Source organism: Rhynchophorus ferrugineus, unplaced genomic scaffold, assembly GCF_030347505.1.
Source record: "Rhynchophorus ferrugineus isolate W39M unplaced genomic scaffold, kcgeb_rfMv2 rfM7, whole genome shotgun sequence".
NCBI lineage: Eukaryota > Metazoa > Arthropoda > Insecta > Coleoptera > Curculionidae > Rhynchophorus > Rhynchophorus ferrugineus.
The window spans coordinates 10,448,640-10,470,064 of NW_027472586.1; positions in this window are offsets into that span (position 1 = coordinate 10,448,640).

Genomic DNA, 21,425 nt, shown 5'->3' on the forward strand with positions numbered 1-21,425 from the left:
AATAGCGATTTATTATGTACTGATCATTATGATTTTCTTCCAATTAAACAATACATTTTTCTATATTTTAACTCCATTTCTTTTCTTTTCATTTTTACATGTTCCTTCCAACGATTTCATTGGTTCACCGACGTAAATGTGGCAATTTCGATGTCAATGATAAAGAATAGATTGAGGGATCTTTTAGGGTGAAAAATCACGAGAATACCTGCAATTTGCCAACATTGTAGTCACACTCTTCTTTATTTCTTCTGAATTATACTTTTATCTAAGTACGAAAATGTTATCAATGATATCTATCAAGCCAATATCGCTTTTGTGCGCATTGTTTCCAGAAATATGGAAAAATTCTGTATGAAATGTTAGTAATATATTTTGGTTGTTGTATATTGTACCATTTTTTTTCAATAGAGGCCATTTTTAAGGAAAAAATAGTGAGAATTCACGCCAGTACCAAAATACAAAACGGTGGAACCATATTTGTGTGTCTAACAAGTTAGTTATGCCTCGATTTCATTCTCGTTGTGTAAATATAACGACGAAGGTGTTAGCATCATTTAAATCACCTTTAAACAATGACCATCAATGAAGAAAGCCTCCAAACTCACCTGGTGAATTAAAAACGCGATGGGGCTACCTCAACCGTCGACTTATAATTACCGACGTCGCATGCCTGGCGCGTAACTGTTTAAAAGTGATGGGGGCGATAATGTAAATCCTGGTCAATGAAACAAAAGGAAAACTAGTATCAAAATACGCCCAAATCTTACCTTAGGGGTCGTAAAACTGTCACCGAAATTAATCGTTCTTACCCGGTGGCCGAAATATCTATATTCCGCCGTGAAAACTATAAATAATTCGGGGAATATACCGGCCGGATTTTCATAAATAAACGCTTAGTATGGTCGGTGCAATGAAGGACGAGCTGAATACTTACCATTTGATGTAACATCAGCAATTATAAAGAAATTCTCGTCAATTGGTGTGAGTTATGGGTGGCGACCGGGTGACGTGAGCTGAAATCGAACAAGACACGTGACTAATAGATATTCGTTTTTAGTGTCCATTATGGTCGTCATAAATCATTAAAATCACTGAAATCAGCCATACGTTGTCGTTTGCTGTCTAGAGTTTTTGCCAGTAATTCATCATCTTCTTCGTATGAAGCTTTAACAGTTTTCCATTTAGTATAATTAAGTTATTCAGTGCCTTTTCCAAACTACCTGTATATCCTGAAGGCCTAATTTACCTAATTAACAAATTTATATCCGAGTAATGTTTTATTTTCAATGGAGAACATATTTACTTTTTTATGTTTAGTTCTTATTTCTTTTTTTGCTGGGTTTCCTTGTTAAGGTATTCAGTTATCTATGTATTTCTCCATAATTTCTTCTGTTACTGTGTACATTTTTCTTGATAAAATTAGATTCAATCACTGCATTCTCCCTAATGCGTTTTTCATATCTACAGAAAAGTTAGTATTCATTCTCGCCTGATACATTTTAACCAAATCCTCATGTATATTCTGGAAAATTATATATAAATCTTTCACACTCTACAATACCATTTTCTACAGTTTTCCTATATTAATTATATACTCACCTTTAGTTATTTTCACTCCCATCTCCTGTCTTGGCATTGTCAGAAAGTTTCATTCAGTTACTGTCACTTTCTGAGCTACTATTAAAATCAATAATTTAACTGTATAAAGTTTTGCTTGTATATCTTTCTCGATCTGCCTGTCTATTGTAGTAATTCTTCGCGACATCCTATAACAATTCTATATAATTATAACATTGATATACAGTCATAAATCATTAAAATTACTGAAATCAGCCATACGTTGTCGTTTGCTGTCTAGAGTTTTTGCCAGTAATTCATCATCTTCTTCCTATGAAGCTTTAACAATTTTCCATTTAGTATAATTATGTTATTCAGAGCCTTTTCCAAACTACCTGTATATCCTGAAGGCTTAATTTACTTAATTAACAAATTTATATCCAAGTAAGTTTTATTTTCAATGGAGAACATATTTACTTTTTTATGTTGCGTTCCTATTTCCTTTTTTGTTCGGTTTCCTTGTTAAGGTATTCTGATATCTATGTATTTCTCCATAATTTCTTCTGTTACTGTGTACATTTTTCTTTAGAAGGAAGGGAGGGAGGGAGGAAGACTTTACAGTCCGTGGTCATATTGTTCAGCCATTTGATCTACTATAGTCTATTCCAAGATTTTTGTACTTATGTCATCAAGATGTTTAATATATTGCCTGTCGCAATTTGTAAATTCGTACAATATTTTCGTAGAATCAGACAATATTTTCCTACTCGTTTTATTCTAATTATAAAGAGACACAATACTGTCTGATAAGTTCGAACATGTAAACGAATGTGCCTGTCAAAATCGTCAGGTTGTCAGACGCATGCAAAATTCTTGAAAGCAATAGTGATAAGAGGTTATAAATCTAACCTATAAACTATTGTGGCTGTATAATTAAATGTAGTTTTTAGATGTACTATAATGTTAAAATAAGTTATATTTGATAACATTTTTGTTCAATTATTTTATTTTAGAATACAATTTTGTTGTATGCCAAAACAAAACTGAACCAAAACTCAGAGTTGATGCAGTAACATTTTGACGTCACAAATTTAGATGACGTACGTATAAAATAACTTTGAATAGACTATATATATATATATATATATATATATATATATATATATATATATATATATATATATATATATATATATATATTCAAAGTTATTTTGTCTATTTCTAAACAGTTAGTTACATCAAACACAACTAAACTTCATTTATATTTACCAAGTTACAATCTGAAATACCTACTACACTTATACTTACTACTCTTATTAATACTTATACTTGACTCTTTAACATGGTATTTTCAAAACTTAATCTATGCTTTGCAAGCCATTCCTTAATTATAGCCTTTGTCGATCCACTTGTTGGAATGAAGAACAATATATGTGCAAAGAATTAATTAAAAATATTATGAAACATAAAATAAAACAATTTTCCATCAACTTTTGTTTAATCTTTTCAATGAGCATTTTTCCTAGGATGGCATAACATTCTATTTTAAAATATCTTTGTAAAAACAATGCCTGGATGTTTCATTATGTACTATTATGTATTAGCAATGTATGAAGGGATGACATATCTCTCAAAGAGCTGTATATCCTTAATTTTTCTGTTAATACTTTACACAGAGCAAGACAGTAAGACACTTTAAACAAATTATGCTTATGTTGAAAAATCTACTCAATGATTTTATAAATTAAATAAGTTTAATTTAAGGTATGTAGACGCTTTCTTTTCGGTGAGTACAAAATTATATTCTTTTTCTTTTTTTGAGGCATTTTACACAGTGTTCATATTAATATTTATCGGATCTGCAGCATAAAAATATTTCCAATAAAATCGCAGCATGCTTTGAAGAATTTTGCAGATGTCTGACAACTAGACGAATTTTATATGTAGATTTGGTTACATGTTCGAACGCATCAGACAGCATTGTGTCTCTTTTTAAGTAGAATGAAATGAGAAGGAAAATGTTATCTGATATTAAAACGAAATTATAAACACTACGTACATTATACATTTGGATGACGTGAGTTCATTGTCATCAGTCACTGTTTCATAGCAAAAGAACAAAAGAAGACGAAGAAGAAGGAGAATTTTCTTTGGCGTATTGGCTATTTTCTTGGTAGAATATTGATGCAAATATTTTTATTGATATATATGTGTATATATATATATATATATATATATATATATATATATATATATATATATATATTTATATACCATTAATATCGTGACCATATTAGTTTATAGTAACCGAGATCATCGATCAGTATAGAGCAATAAAACTTCACCGACCAATCGAAATAAGAACCAATAAAAAAACCGTCCAACTGGTGAATGTGAAGATCTCACGGATTTTAGAAGAATTTAGTGGGTTTTAAAAACCGAACAGGGCTGAATTTATCGTTTTATACATATCATTAACCAAATAGGGCGTTCGGAATTCCTTGGATTCGTAAACAACACGACGACGAAGAATGGAGGCAGGCTGCCGAGGAATATGAAGTCTGGGGAGTCGAAAAAAATTAAGAAGCCTGTTTTCGATGGTTCCAACTAGTTTATTAGACGTTTTCACTAACGAAGTACCTTGTCGAATTGTCGGGTTCGGTGCCATGCTGACTGGCATTGATATATATATATATATATATATATATATATATATATATATATATATATATATATATATATATATATATATATATATATATATATATATATATTCTGTTTTCTTTTTAAAATGTTTTGTGTTTATCATATGTTTTAGTAAGTACAATTTACTATAAAATCTGTTATATATTTTTTATTTTAATTTTTTATATTTTAAAGTCTCCTTTTTACCAACGGGGGTTTATTTTGACTGGACCTACAGTTTAACCTGGGCTCCGAACCACGGTCCTCGGCATTAACTACCAACTGGCGAGTGACCAACTCCAGAAGACATCTGGTCTTATTCAGTCTAGTTACTGGCGTGACTGGGATCACTTTCCTTGTCGGATTTTGCACTCTTCTAGGACAATATCACATCTAGAAGAATCATAAATATTAAACAATCACAAAAATAAATTTATGATCATACCCCAGCAAAATTCGAACCCATGACTATCGCAACAGTAGGAGGACCGTCCTGTCGTCTTTACAACTGCGCTAACCAAAACGGCGTTATATGTTATTATAATCAGGTACGAAATATAATGTATTTATAATACATTATATATTCATATTCATAATTTGTAGAAAATGATGGAAATTATTTAAAGAATTTAGTGGATATAATTCAATACTTTTTCTTTTCTCGTTTTATCTTCAGTACACTGGCATTTATACGAAATCTTCTTGTTAATTCGTTTGAAAATTAAAACTAGTACTATTCGTTTTGGTATAGGTACGGTATTGCACTAGATATAAAAATATGATGAGTTTGATCGATTTTGTTTTCTGAGTCTGAGCACATTTTGATATTAAGGAGCAGAAAATACCGAAAATTACAGAAAAAGCCTATGGATTGAAAGTGTAATAGTACTCTGGATACTGCATAAATGTTATATATTGATGTTTTTTAGAATACTGATAAATTATGTTTGGAAAACAATGACATACTGACCACGAGAACAATTAATAGTGGGGGGGTTCGGAATATCGAAAAAATATTTGTAGTGTTGGATGAAAAGCAAACAATTATTAGACATATAAGGTTGGGAAAATAAATTTTGTTTTTTCCTAACTGATGACTTAAATTCGATATATCACTAGTAATACCTATTCAATGATGCCATTCTATAGGGCGTCTGAAACGTAAAAGTTCATAGTTTATTTTAGATGTAAAGGTAGTTTATACTGCACTGTAACAATGGATATTTCTGAAGATCGTTTTTGCCATATTTTACACTTTTTCTTCCAATGGGGGATTGCAGAGTAGGATAATCGAAAAGTTTTTGGTGTTGATGGCGATGAGTGCTTCATCCTATCGTTAGAATAGGCTTAGTGTTTTTTATTCCGAAACTTTCGATGTTAAGGGGTGAACCTCGTTCTGGTCGAAAAAAGTTTATAAAAATATCGAGGCAGATAGAAACTGAATCTTCATTTAACTATTTAAATTAGACTGGACACTAATAATATAAGGTAAAAAGTATTCCTTTGTGAACTGCTTCTAAAACGAGACAAAATAGAGTCATTTTACTTCATACTCATTGAATAAAAAACCTACAAAGAGTTTCTGAAAATATCTGTCAATTTAGAAACAACTATTGCTGGTTTTCCCAGAAGTTAACTAATAAGTCACGTTTTGAATAGATATAATAAGCTTTTGGCAAACCGCATGCCCTATTGAATTGAAAATCATCCAAAGAATCCGTTTTTTTTAGGATTCGAAATAATAAAGATGCACATTTCTTAATAATTTTAGATAGTAAATCATGACTAGAATATTTAAATAGTAGACTTTGGTTTCTGAAGCTATTCCAAATATATAAATTAAACTTTAACAAATAGAATAGAAATAAATTACATAAACCTCATCGTTAGTGAATATAAGGAAAAATTCGAACAATGCGCCCGAACCGGACGACTATCCTCACCTACCGTTCAAATCCAATCCAATTAACGAGACCACTCGGAGCCCTGCAGAACCCTTTCAGAAAAATTTCTTAATTTACGTTTACCGAACAGTCCTAATTAATATTAATGGTTCTCCATGACCTGTTGATTAATGTTCCCGGTGATTAATTTAAGTTAAATAAGCCTTCCACGGAGAGCGAGGGAGAACAGAAATAAAGGTGGTTGCCTATCGATGACCGGTCACCACGATCTACCACTCGATAAGGCCGAACATGTGTGACTTGAGCGGGATGGTATGGGGATTGGTAGTTTAGAGGAGTGCGGCTGGGCCAGAGAGGGATTTGATACGATTTTTTTGTATAGTTATAGAAACATTTTTAACATCAACCAAATGTTCCAACGAATGAATCGCCCTATGTTAATATAACCAATTTATGATTATATTAGGCTTGATGATGACTAGGAAAAGTTGGCCTGCTGACTTAAACTCATTAATAACTGAAGACATAAATATTTAGAGAACATTCAGTGTTAAGTTTGTCATCATGGAGTTTTTAGTGCATTTTTTTACACAGATTTGCCCCTACCAATTTTTGCGACCTGAAGTTATGACAATCAGACACATTTGTTTTGTTTTAATTTACCTTTCTTTAATATTCTTTCTGTTCTTTTACCGGCGAAAAAAAGTCCCTATAAATATATATTATTTCAATTAATTTTATGTTATATATCTGAACTTATATTGAAAATATTACCAAAACATCATGCTTTATATATATAAACAGCAAAGCTAACATCATATAATATTTTTAAATGGTTCTCTTTACTCTATTATATGAGAAACATAATTAATAACCAATTTATGATTATATTAGGCTTGATGATGATTAGGAAAAGTTGGCCTGCTGACTTAAACTCATTAATGACTGAAGACACAAATATTTAAAGAACATTCAATGTTAAGTTTGTCATCATGGAGTTTTTAGTGCATTTTTTTACACTGATTTGCCTCTACCAATTTTTGCGACCTGAAGTTATGACAATCAGACACATTTGTTTTGTTTTAATTTACCTTTCTTTAATATTCTTTCTGTTCTTTTACCGGCGAAAAAAAGTGCCTATAAATATATATTATTTCAATTAATTTTATGTTATATACCTGAACTTATATTGAAAATATTACCAAAACATCATGCTTTATATATATAAACAGCAAAGCTAATATCATATAATATTTTTAAATGGTTCTCTTTACTCTATTATATGAGAAACATAATTAATAACCAATTTATGATTATATTAGGCTTGATGATGACTAGGAAAAGTTGGCCTGCTGACTTAAACTCATTAATGACTGAAGACACAAATATTTAAAGTACATTCAATGTTAAGTTTGTCATCATGGAGTTTTTAGTGCATTTTTTTACACAGATTTGCCTCTACCAATTTTTGCGACCTGAAGTTATGATAATCAGACACATTCGTTTTGTTTAATTTACCTTTCTTTAATATTCTTTCTGTTCTTTTACCGGCGAAAAAAAGTGCCTATAAATATATATTATTTCAATTAATTTTATGTTATATACCTGAACTTATATTGAAAATATTACCAAAACATCATGCTTTATATATATAAACAGCAAAGCTAACATCATATAATATTTTTAAATGGTTCTCTTTACTCTATTATATGAGAAACATAATTAATAACCAATTTATGATTATATTAGGCTTGATGATGACTAGGAAAAGTTGGCCTGCTGACTTAAACTCATTAATGACTGAAGACACAAATATTTAAAGAACATTCAACGTTAAGTTTGTCATCATGGAGTTTTTAGTGCATTTTTTTACACAGATTTGCCTCTACCAATTTTTGCGACCTGAAGTTATGACAATCAGACACATTTGTTTTGTTTTAATTTACCTTTCTTTAATATTCTTTCTGTTCTTTTACCGGCGAAAAAAAGTGCCTATAAATATATATTATTTCAATTAATTTTATGTTATATATCTGAACTTATATTGAAAATATTACCAAAACATCATGCTTTATATATATAAACAGCAAAGCTAACATCATATAATATTTTTAAATGGTTCTCTTTACTCTATTATATGAGAAACATAATTAATAACCAATTTATGATTATATTAGGCTTGATGATGACTAGGAAAAGTTGGCCTGCTGACTTAAACTCATTAATGACTGAAGACACAAATATTTAAAGAACATTCAATGTTAAGTTTGTCATCATGGAGTTTTTGGTGCATTTTTTTACACAGATTTGCCTCTACCAATTTTTGCGACCTGAAGTTATGACAATCAGACACATTTGTTTTGTTTTAATTTACCTTCCTTTAATATTCTTTCTGTTCTTTTACCGGCGAAGAAAAGCGCCTATAAATATATATTATTTCAATTAATTTTATATTATATATCTGAACTTATATTGAAAATATTACCAAAACATCATGCTTTATATATATAAACAGCAAAGCTAACATCATATAATATTTTTAAATGGTTCTCTTTACTATATATATATATATATATATATATATATATATATATATATATATATATATATATATATATATATGTATATATATATATATATATCAATCCTAGTTTTAGACAGTAACAATTTAAAAAAAGTTTCCAGACCGGACCTGTCGTGGCCAGTTAATTAAATAACGAAAAGCAGTAAAGAGGGAATGGATGAAGGGGACATACTAAGCAACTCTTAACAATGTAAAAATAAAGGAGAAAGATCGGCCCAAGCACCCAGGCTCTTGTATATACGGATGTTCGACCAATGTATTTTTTCTCGGAAACCGACAATTAATTGCTTCGATTTTGTTTTATTGTTGGAATTCGAGTTTTAATTGTCGGTGCGGCGGGAAAGGAGTGGTGAGGGGGGCTGTATTAGGTCTGGTTTTCACGTCGTTATCGGATGGCCCGTTCGTACACCTGGAGTTTTCTGATCTGGGAAAAATACATCAATATCACGAAATCGCGTACGCTCAGGATTCATGGTTTTTTAAACATTCTTATTTTTTATATTCATCTACTGTTTATTTTGCTATATAACGAAGCTATATAACAATATACGCTAGGAAATTGTGAACAAAAAAAATAAATAAAAGAAAAAATGCGATGTTTTTATATTTCTCTATATAAAATAACAGATTTCTCTATTTTCATGCCTTTTATCTTCTTTATGTTTATTTTGGATGAAGCTATATAACAATATACGCTAGGAAATTGTGAACAAAAAAAAATAAATAAAAGAAAAAATGCGATGTTTTTATATTGCTGTACATAAAATAACAGATTTCTATATTTTCGTGCCTTTTATCTTTTCAACCTTCTTAACATTTTTCATATCAACCAAATGTTCCAACGAATGCGTCCAATGCACAGCCGATGATAATTTGTTAATTGGGAAAAGTTGACTGAAAAACAGACCAGAACACTGAAGCCAACGAACAGACTGGTAATGGCCCTTATGGATATTTTGGAACATTTTTAATATCAACCAAATGTTCCAACGAATGTTTCCAGTGCACCGCCGTTGCTACTAATATATTCTACGATAACATAACTAATTCGGACTTGATGATGCATGGGAAAAGTTGACTTGCTGAGTGGAATTCATTAGTAGTGACTAAAGACATAAGTATGAGTAAATATAAAAAGAATATTTAATTTTAAAAATATAATAATCCAATTCGATTTTTATTACTCTAGAAAACAATGGATAACTAATTTTCTATGAAATCATTCACTATTAATAAATTTAACGATTGAAAGGGGAAAATAAATAATACAAATAATAGCTTCATTAACAGTGTAGCAGAAAAAAAACAGACGTACAGACGAATACCGATACATTTTGATATGATTCTTACCGATTTCTAACAAGGAATCGAATATCAAAAAGCGTAGTGCGTTGAAAGTACCCAATAAAATATCGTTCAAGTTAAATCGAAGGCGACACGACTCGAACCGGTGAAACAAAAGCGGTTTCGCTAGAGGCCGGAGCTCAGTAATCCAGAACGCGACCGAAAACCAGACCAGAACAATGAAGCCAACGATCAGAAAGGAATTGGTCGACGCGGTGATCGAAAAAAAAACTTTAATTGCCTTTCTATGTCGAATAATCGAATTTATTCAGCTAATTACACTATACAGACTCCTATTCATTTAATATAATAAGGATGATCTAGCACAATCTCGGATCCATTACTCTTAAGAAATAGTTTCGTATAAATTTATTGTATTAGGTCCCGCGTACGTTACGAGTTGTTCGATAGTCGAACGTTACGAAACGCTAATTAAGAGAAACGAAATGATGAATTTGGCAGCCGTGAACTGGTCCACTTGTCAAATAGGCGGCCCGGTAAACAGTTGAGTTGGGTAACGTGGAATTTAATTGTGTATGCCCGGCTGTGCTCACGAAAATATACCGTGATTTTTTTTCCTTGTAAATTAACATATAATAATGTATATAAAATAAGTCATATTTTAATAATTTTAATTAGTTATAATAAGTTATATTTTGTGAAAGGCCATTAAACAACAAAAAAACTTTTTACTTAAAAATTACTTTATTCAACAAAAGATGAGGCGACTTATCGAATGGCGATACAAAGACACTGACATAGAGATATAGAGATTTAACTTTATAGGAAATTTTTGGGAAATGTTTGGCGACGTCCAACAAGTAGATGTCGCTAGCTTTTCATATATTACTTGGTTTAATCGCTATGCTAAGAGTCGCGACGGGATCTGATTGGTTCATTTCGTTTTATGGTTTGTTTATTTATTTTGTACGCCATTTTTAATGTGCCTTGCATTATTATAACGTTTATAGATTAAATTAGTATTTTATTTTATTAGTATATACAAGTCGGTAGTTGAAATGTTCGTTCTAGGAAGTGTTGTGTGCCCGGATGCATAGATAGTGACGAAATGTATCATCGTTTTCCAAAAATCCTTAACTGGTTGGGTTAAATATGGAACGGATTTATGACCGTTAATTTAGTCATGGCGCAAATAATACCACTAGCTCAGAATATGTACAAGCGGAGGTGGATCACAATCAAAATGATATGGAAGGTAAATTGGAGAAGTTACTCACATTTGTGTTCATAATAGTTGCCATTAATTTATAAAATGCATTACTATATCTGTAGTGCCTGTTTAAATCGTTCCAGACCCACAACCAGGGCGTTCGAAGCAAGTGTCATCGACATGTGAACAAACTCCAGAAGGTAATGGTAAAGTTTGTATTAATTCAGCCAGTACCCCCCTTTCTGTTCATTCTTACCGTTAATTACTTGACTCTATAATATCAGTTTCAAATGTTGTTATAAGAGCAAAGTTTTTGTTGTACCGTAGTGTACATCTCAGGTTATTTAGTAAAATTTAAAAAAAATGAGTTGTGATTTTTTGGTTACATACAATTATGAATAAATCAGTAGATTGACTTTATAGATGCAAGTCAATATTTCATATCCCAGACTCCAACAAAATTGTTTTATTATTCTGTCAGTAGGTCCTTGAGTTATCTCTTTTACATTATCCAGCGATTGTGCCACGTCAATCATATAACAAAATGTTTGTCAAATGTTTGAGAAAAAGTAAATTTAAAACCCTTCAATTGTACATTCCATAATGATCTTTCAGATAGAATATTAAAAGTAATAACAAGGTGCGCTGTATACTTTTGAGTAAAACAGGTTAACAGAATTTTTACAGGGGGTTTGCCCAAAGTTTGCTTTCAGTATAAGAAAACAAATAGATAGAGCTCTGATAGATCCTATTAAATTGATGGCACTAAACAAATATGAAAAAGGAAAAGGACAGAGGAGATAATTTTATATATTAATAAATTATAAATAATTTTAATTAATAATTTTATAAATAATGTATTTATTTTTATATTATATTTATATTCAATAGATAAATTTATCACATATATATTTATTTATTTATTTTTACAGATTATATTTATATCTATTTATTTATTTAATAAATTTATTTCATAAAAGAAATTGTTATTGATGAAATTTAACATTGATCAATCAAACTTGAGGTCAAGGCTATGTGCCTGTAATGGAGATTTTAATTGACCAATAAAATTACTGGAATTGCGAGTTATGGCGCCCTCTGAATGTTGGGCAAAGCTAAGCTGTGCGGTAGAGTCCCCTGTTACGTTACATCTCTATTACTCTATGGACACTGAGAGTTCTTTTCTGTTAGAAAATAGACGCCTCCGTCTCACTCGTTTACCATTCCGATAGTTTAAGTAACAGTTGGCCGGATAGTATCATATAAAGAATTATTGAATATATATGCAAAAAGCTTGCTAAATATTTCAAGAATCTTCTTAATTGGTGCTTGAGCCTGGAGCACAAGGAAAGATTTCTATCCCCAAAATCCCTCAAAAAAAACCCAGATTCACAAGCAGGCACCAAATGAAGAAGGAATTGTCACACAAACTAAAATACTAAAAGGCAACAAGGCACCTGGTGAACACGATTGAAAGAGAATGAAAGCAATTTCGGTCGAAAGATGAGAAAAAAAGATGTGTTAAAATTTTCATTTAAAGAAATAATAGTTCACTAGGCATATTCACCAGACACTGTACCTTCAGATTATTTCTAGATACACCGAATATTCCATGAACATACCACTGAGAGTAGAGGAAGAGCGTTCTTTGAAATGTACACTTTCTTTCTAATGACTAAACAGATTAATCTCCTGCTACTACTTGCTTGCTACTGAGATTGTTCCTGAAAGCTTGATGGTATCGGACTAAAACTCAAGAAGAAAATCTGAGAAAGATGAAGTTTTTCTTAATGTTGGAACGAAAATTAATTGACTTTGAGTAAGTTAAAATAATAGAAGATTTATTTGATGAATTATCTATTTTATGAAAAATTATCAACAGAAAATATATTGATATATATTTGTTTTATTTATTAGTCGAACAAATTAATTTTAAAAGAGCTTATTGTGAAAGTATTACTCATAGCCTCCACTCTTCTCTATCTTTCAAGTAATTTACGGATTTTATTTCGAAAGAACGATGTATCGTTTAAGGATATTCTGGAATCGATGAATTTTGAAATGACGACTCGGAAGTGAAACGGTGGTCAAATAGAACAGAACGACTCATATGTCGGAATAAATAGTAATCAGGGGGAGCAAGGTCTGAAGAATATGGCGGGTGGGTTAGCACTTCCCATTTTAACGTCTACACATATATGTTTTCACCGGTTTTGTAACATGTCGTCGAGTGTTCTCATGCTGAAGAATAACATTGTTGTCTGACTTAAATGCATAAATTAGAGTTGATAGCGATCTCCGTTAATGATTTCACCGGGTATAGCCTTCAAATCGTTCTCTTCAAATTTTTGTTTCTTTTATACCACTTTTAAGACGTCGAAACCAGTATTCAGATTTTGAAATCGATGGTGCATGGTTACCATAAGCTTCAGACAGCATTCGCTGACATTCAATCGTTTTTTTTTTAATTAAAATTGTTGAAAAAATGTAAAACTTCCCCCAAATACCATTTATTCGGTACAAACTCAGACATTTTCAGCGCACTGAAAAAATGCTTTGCTCACACTTCAACGAAATTACATATACTGAAAACATATTATACATATAGTACACATATTGAAGCCTGAAGTGTGAGTAATTTAATATACAGTAATACAATGTTTTGTAAAACCTTTAAGATTAACAGGTCAATTGAAAAGTCCCTGGCCTACTATAGTAAAACAAATTTTTTTTGGCAAGTGTGATTCACTGATTATAGCGACCCTCCAACTTTTCGATACCATTTTTGTAGTACAATTTGTCCTTTGCTTCAAAATAGGCCTCAGTTTCGGCGATCACCTCTTCATTCGACGAAAATTTCTTCCCGGCGAGCATTCTTTTGAGATCTGAGAACAGGAAATAGTCGCTGGTGGCCAGATCTGGAGAATACGGTAGGTGAGGAAGAAATTCGAAACCCATTTCATTGATTTTTGCTATCATATCATTTTCACTAACTTGTGACACGGTGTATTGTCTTGCACCACTTCCTTTTTTTTCAAATGCGACCGTTTTTCGGCGATTTCGTCCTTCAAAGGGTCTAATAACGCCATGTTTCATCCATTGTCACATATCGACGCAAAAACTCGGGTTTATTACGCTTGATTATCTCCAAACACTGCTCCGAATCATCAATTCGTCGCTGTTTTTGGTTAAAAGTGAGCTCGTCTAGCATCCACTTTACACAGAGCTTTCTCATACCCAAATATTCGTGAATGATACGATGTACATGTTCAGGTGATATCTTTAGAGTGTCTACTATTTCATTCAATTTCATTTTACGGTCATTCAAAATCATTTTATAGATTTTTTAAAATGTTTTCGTCGATAACAACATTTTTTGGGCGTCCACTGCGTCCATCACCTTCGGTGCTCATTTCACCATGCCTAAAGTTAGCATACCAATCCTTCATGGTTGACTTTTCGTTGATCAAGCCAAGTTTTTGCTTCAACTATATTTTTCCTTTAAGAAATCAATATTTTACCAACACGCAAAATTCCTTTTTATCAATTTTCTTCACAATAAGAAAAGTTGCTTCACTCAAAATCCCATAATTTACAAACTAATGATCCGACAGTTGTCAAGTTCATACACGCATCTTTTGAGGGTTAGGGCTAACTAAGAACGTATGGATTTAGTTCTAGTAGCACCATATATGTGTCAGGGTGGGGCCTTTTCAATTCACCTGTTTGTGTATCTTTTGGTGTATTTCAAGCTCATAAACCATTAAAATTTGTCCATCACCATCGATTTATTCGATTCCAATTATTTTATTTATAGAAATTATACTTTACTCTATCCCACGTGTTATCTCAACTTCTTATATGCTCTGGCTTTATTCGTATTTATTGAATCATTCGAAGGCATGTTAGTTTTCTACATCTAACGTTTTACGGTCTTGTATCTTGAACATAACCCGTACCTTTAGCTAAATTTTGATACTTAAAGTAACTATTTTTTCACAATTCTTGTATTATTTGCTTATATTTTAATAGTGCACGTTCTTTGTTCCATTCTAGTAATAGTAACTTTATCATCATAATAATTTAATAATTTAAGATAATAATAAAATTCATAAAAACTTTTTTGTTATTCAACAATATTTGGCAGATAAATATATAACGCCAATAGCCTACTAGAATTAGTTGAAAAACAAAACCTAACTTTTAAAAGCCATAGCTCATCAATAATAACCAGCAAACGCAAACCAATAAATAGCGTTCGTGACTGGTATCTCTGACGTGATCAAACTCAATGACTTTATAGATGTCTTCATCAGACTGGTGCAATATATCTGATTCACTGAATACAGACAATGAGGGTACTGTCTTCATCTAACAGGAAAAACTACTAGGTTGACTGTTTCGAAGCAATGTTTTTTTAATACTAGTTACGTTGCGTTTTAAAATCATCAATTATGTGAATCTTTTTTAGGTATAGTATGTTTTTTTTTGTGAACTGTATTACACTATACGTAGCGATAACGCCTATGGTACGAGAAAACTAGCAGGCGCTGATTGTCAACACTGAACCAATAGGTGCTACCCGCAACACGCCCATATCGTGTCGGCCAATGATATCGCAATGTCAGCTTATGGCACGGGAGTGTGCAAGTACTCGCTATATATTGCATGCGGTACTGCTGTTCGGTTTCGAGGCTTTGCCGACGATAGATTAATAGAAATCGTAGGAATATCAACGGAATTGTAATCCAAATCACTTCCCGATGCCTTCTACATAATTGTCGAGGATGGTGTTGATGAAATTAGTTAATAATTTGGTATCTGTTTTAGTTTTTTTTGATTTTGTGTCTGATACTTTCATTTAATCGCAAGACAGAAAATTCTCAACTCTAGATATTAATGGAAATATACGTATAATAAGTAAATTGAAAAGTCCCCGGCCTACCATAGTAAAACACATTTTTTTGGCAAAATTATTTTTTTATTCAACATAACTTCCTCAAGGGTCATACACTGATTATAGCGTACCTCCAACTCTTCGATACCATTTTTGTAGTACGATTTGTCTTCAGTTTCGGCGATCACCCCTTCATTCGACCAAAATTTCTTCCCAGCGAGCATTCTTTTGAGATATGAGAACAGGAAATAGTCGCTGGTGGCCAGATTTGGAGAATACGGTAGGTGAGGAAGAAATTCGAAGCCTAATTCATTGATTTTTGACATCATTTTCACTGACTTATGACACGGTGTATTATCTTGGGGAAACACCACTTCCTTTTTCTTCAAATGCCACCGTTTTTCGGCGATTTCGTCCTTCAAACGGTCAAATAACGCTATAATAGTCGCTGTTGATGGTCCTTCATTTTTCAAGGTAGTTAATCAACAGTATTCGACTGTTGCATTTTACCATAATTTGGAGCGGGTTCATCGTGTGCAGTCTACTCGGATGACTGTCGATTGGACTTTGTACTGAAATGTGGAACCATGTTTCATCCATTGTCACATATCGATGTAAAAACTTTGGTATTACGCTTGATCATCTTCAAACACTGCTCCGAATCATCAACTCGTCTTTGTTTTTGGTCAAAAGTGAGCTCGCGCGGCACCCGCTTTGCACAGAGCTTTCTCATACCCAAATATTCGTGAATGATTTGATGTAGACGTTCAGTTGATATCTCTAGAGTGTCTGCTATTTCATTCAATTTCAATTTACGGTTATTCAAAATCATTTTGTCGATTTTATACATGTTTTCGTCGGTAACAACATCTTTTGGGCGTCCACTGCGTTCATCGTCATCGTTTGTCGGGACAGTATCGGGAAAATCGACATCAAGGCAAGTTTTTGCTTCTACTGTATTTTTTCCCTTCAAAAAGAAATATTTTATCAACACGAGAAATTCCTTTTTATCCATTATTTTTCACAATAACAAAAGTTGCTTCACTCAGAATGCTATAATTCACAAACTAATGATCCGACAACTATCAAATTCATACACGAATCTTTTGAGGGTTAGGGCTAACTAAAAAACATATGGATTTAATTCTAGTTGCGCCATCTATGTGTCAGGTAGGGAACTTTTCAATTGACTTGTTATAAGACTTCTTCTTTGAGAATGCAAAGCTTTTTTACTAAAAAATAAATGCTGATGATCCTGTTCAATAGACCAAAGCAAATTTAACTCGAAAAAAGTGTAAGGGATGGATAGAATAATATGAAGCTCTAACATAATATACACAATATTTATTTATTAATAATATATTCAGTTACTATTTGCTTTTAAAACAACTGTAATTCTTCGCTGAATGGATTCATAGTTCCATTCTTGTACCAAAACATGTTCCAATTGCTTCAATGGTGCTGGATATTGAAATTTTCTAAAACTCTCCATAACGGTTCAATCAAGTTGAGGTCTGGGATTCTGTTGGTAATGGAATATTATATGGTTGCTAGAGTAGCTCCGGATCGAAAGTTTATTTTAGTTTTCCATACATAAATTCGCCCGTTAGTAGAAAACAATATAAACGATGATGATTCATTGGACCATACCATATTCTTCCATCATTCCAGGTTATCAACTAAGCAATATATATGCCTCGTATTATTTACACGAAAACAATATTACCAATATGAGTGAAAATGTACTATATTACGTGGTATTCATATGATTTTGTCTATTCCTTGTGTTATGTGGTGAATACGACAGCTGGAACAGGTCAAAATTATTTTTTCGCATTTTTGGATTAGATTCCAATTGATAATTATCTTCCGTTATTGTATCGTTCGTTTCCAGTTCACCTTCGAGGTTTTTGGCTAGATAAGATTTGCTTCTTTTCTACTTTTCCTGAAATATCGAAGTCAAATGTTAAGAATATCTTTCAATGTTAATGTCGTGATTTGAAACATATGCCATCTTATTCTACTGACATCAAGCTTTAAAGATGTACATGTTATATTTTGCGAAAGTAACAACGTCATAGGTTTATAACTCCTTGAAAATGTCAAGATTCGTGCCTGAAAACGTGGTTTTGCGGCACGTATAATTTTTCTTATTTCATACTTGTTATACTTTGCTGGTAGAAACTTACGTCGAGAGTATTCTAACTTTAAAAACGTTTGATGCGTGGTTTCGAAAATTCATAATTAATGATTTCGATGTGCAAGAAGTTCTGGTAGACCGGGTTTGAAATAGTTGCAAAACTGTATGAGTTATTAGATGAAAACCCAATCCAAACGCAAAAACAATTGACAGAAGCATTAAATGTGGCACAGTAAACGATTAGCGACCGATTACGAGCAATGGTGAAAATCCAAAAGCTGTGAAGGAGGGAATCAACTGAATGCTGGGCAAATGAAAAATCGAAAATCGTTTGTGAAATTCTACTTCAAAAGTTTGATTGGAAGTCATTCTTTCATCGGATTGTCACGGGTGATCACAAGTGGATTTATTTTAAAAACCCTAGATGCAAAAGTCATGGTTATTATATGGCGAAGCCGGCCGATCGACTCCAAGACAAAATCGAATTGGTTTCAAGACAATGCTCTGTATTTGGTGGGACCAACTGTTGAAATTTGGTGAAATAGTTAATAGTAATCGCTACCGACATCAAATGATCAAATTGAACCGTGTATTGAAAGCATCTGGGTGGGAAATACTATCGCTTCCGCCGTACTCTTCAGACCTTGCCCCCGTCCGACTATCAATTGTTCGCATCAATTAGACAAACATCATGTTAGACAAAAAGCAGAACGCATTAGAACCAAAATAAAGCAACTATACTGGTTAGTCGGAAGATACTTTCAACTTGACATAAAATCAAAGAGATTGATATATCAGTCAGTCATAAAGCAAATTTGGACCCAGGGGGGCAAATATAGGGTTGCACTAAAAATTCAAATCAACTAGTCACCCAACGTTGCCAAAGCAAAATTATTCGATTAATTACCAATGCCTATTTCTACTTAACGCGCGATGACCTGGAAATCAAATGGATTTACGAAGTTATCCAAGATTTCGCCTCAAAGTACGAAAGAAGATTTCTAAATCATACTAACGTGGAAGCAATGCAACTACTGCGCGCTGTCCAGCAGTTGTATTGCTTCCACGTTATTATGATTTAGTAATCTTCTTTCGTGTTTCAAGGCGAAATCCTGCACAACTTCGCAAATCCATTTGATTTCCAGGTCATCGTGCAGTTCTTCATTGGTTACATAGCGATAGGCATTGGTAATCAATCAAAGAACCTTGTTTTGACAGCGCTGTATGACTAACTGATTGGAATTTTTAGTGCAACCCCATATTTGCACCACATAGGTCCAAATTGGTTTTATAATTGTATTATAGATCAACCCCTTTGATTTTAGATCAAGTTGAGAGTATCTTCCGACTAACCAGTATAGTTGTTTTATTTTTTTCTAATGTGTTTTGCTTTTTGTTTAACGTGATGCTTCCAATTTAATCTACCGTCAAGATGGATTCCAAGGTATTTTGCTGATTCTGCTTGAGGAATCGGGCATCCATTGAGTGAAATAAATTAATGTATAATTAAGATTGTACTCAGCATATCTAATGAGACACGGGTTTGTAGAACAGTACTTTGTCAATTTCGAAGAAGTTAGGAAATGGCTCGATAAATGGTTTTGCTCAAAGGTAAAAGAGTTTTTTTTGGGATGGCATCCATAAATTGCCTGAAAGATGCGCAAGATGTATAGAATCCAATTGTCAATATTTTGAATAGCAGGTCAATTGAAAAGTCTACGGCCTGACACATAGATGGCACTACTGGAATTAAATCCACATTTTTTTTAGTTAGCTCTAACCCTCAAATGATGAGTGTATAAATTTGACAGCTATTGGATCATTAGTTTGTGAGTTATAACATTCTGAGTGAAGTAATTTTTGTTATTGTGAAAAAAATAGATATAAAGAAATTTCGCGTGTTGATACAATATTGCTTATTGAAGGGAAATAAGACAGTTGAAGCAAAAACTTGGCTTGATGCCGAGTTTCCGGACACTGCCGCAGGAAAATCAACCATCAAGGATTCGTATGCTAAGTTTAGACGTGGTGCAATGAGTACCGAAGACGGTGAACGCAGTGGACGCCCAAAAGAGGTTGTTACCGACGAAAATATTTAAAAAATCCACAAAATTATTTGAATGACCGTAAATTGAAATTGAATGAAACAGCAGACACTCTAAAGATATTAACTGAACGTGTACATCATATCATTCACGAAAATTTCGGTATGAGAAAGCTTATGGGGCTTTCGGAAAAAAAGCGGTAATAACTTTCTGGTACACCTGGTACTTCATCTAATTTAAATAATATAACGATTGTTAATGTGGACATTAACTCGAGTAAGACTTTTAATTAAAAACAAAGATAATGACTGTCACTCTCCGCGAACGGGCACTCAAATAAGAGAGAAAAAAATTGATGATTTTCTGCCACATTAGACTGACCGTTTTTGATTGTTAGGAACGGGATGGGGCCGTGGTTCAGGTGGGGCGCCCCGTGGCGGTACCCCGTATGGGTTTCAGCCACCGGGTCCAATCTTCGACAAATTGTAATTTACACGAATCGCCGTTGTTGGAACTCGAAAATTCCGATCCGGCTCGAATAAAATCGGATTTTTGTGTGGGCCTGTCGGTTTTTCGCTGACGGATGGTCAGCGTGGATTTTCTGCATTTCTTCAGGTCTACCTGGATGGATCTTGTTGTCAATTTCATTATCTGGGTTATGTCGTATTGTCAAGAACGTCCCGACATCTAACAGGCCAATTGAAAAGTCCTACCATAGTAAAACACATTTTTTTGGCAATTTTTTTTTAATTCAACATAACTCCCTCCAAGGGTGATACACTGATTGTAGCAACCCTCCAACTTTTCGATGCCATTTTTGTAGTACGATTTTTCCTTTGCTTCAAAATAGGCCACAGTTTCGGCGATTAACTCTTCATTCGACGAGAATTTCTTCCCGGCGAGTATTCTTTTGTGATCCGAAAACAGAAAATAGTCGCTGGGGGCCAGATCTGGAGAGTACGGTGGATGAGGAAGAAATTCGAAGCCGTTGATAGTTCGTTCTTTTTCAAGGTAGCCAATGAAAATTATTCCATGCGCATCCCAGACAGACGCCATAACCTTGTTAGCTGACTGTATCGTTTTCTCATGCTTTTC